Below are 276 nucleotides of genomic sequence, written 5' to 3'. Positions count from 1 at the left end.
AATTTAAAATTCATTATAAATTAAAAAAACGTAAAAAGTAATTTAAAAATAATTAGAAAAATCTAATAAATGTAGAAAATGCTATAATTATTTTAGTTAATTAAATTATTAATTAATTAAATTGTAATATTAATTAATTAAAATGTAACATTAATTAAAATTGTTACATATAATGAAATAATTATAATCTATATTTTGTCAAAAGCTTTTTGATTAATTTCGTTGCATATTTATGCATATTTACTACACATATATACATATACATTGTAATAATAT

At 12.7% G+C, this 276-nt stretch overlaps 1 protein-coding gene across 3 annotated transcripts in view; it reads left to right on the top strand.

Annotated features, from left to right (window-relative positions):
* LOC108754948 (calcitonin receptor-like) overlaps positions 1-276 on the top strand; it is a 112896-nt gene that overhangs the window by 28400 nt on the left and 84220 nt on the right. The window lies entirely within an intron of this gene.

This window comes from Trachymyrmex septentrionalis, unplaced genomic scaffold, assembly GCF_001594115.1.
Source record: "Trachymyrmex septentrionalis isolate Tsep2-gDNA-1 unplaced genomic scaffold, Tsep1.0 scaffold83, whole genome shotgun sequence".
Lineage (NCBI taxonomy): Eukaryota > Metazoa > Arthropoda > Insecta > Hymenoptera > Formicidae > Trachymyrmex > Trachymyrmex septentrionalis.
The sequence above is the reverse complement of the archived record's forward strand: the minus strand, read 5'-3'. Positions and strand labels throughout refer to the sequence as shown.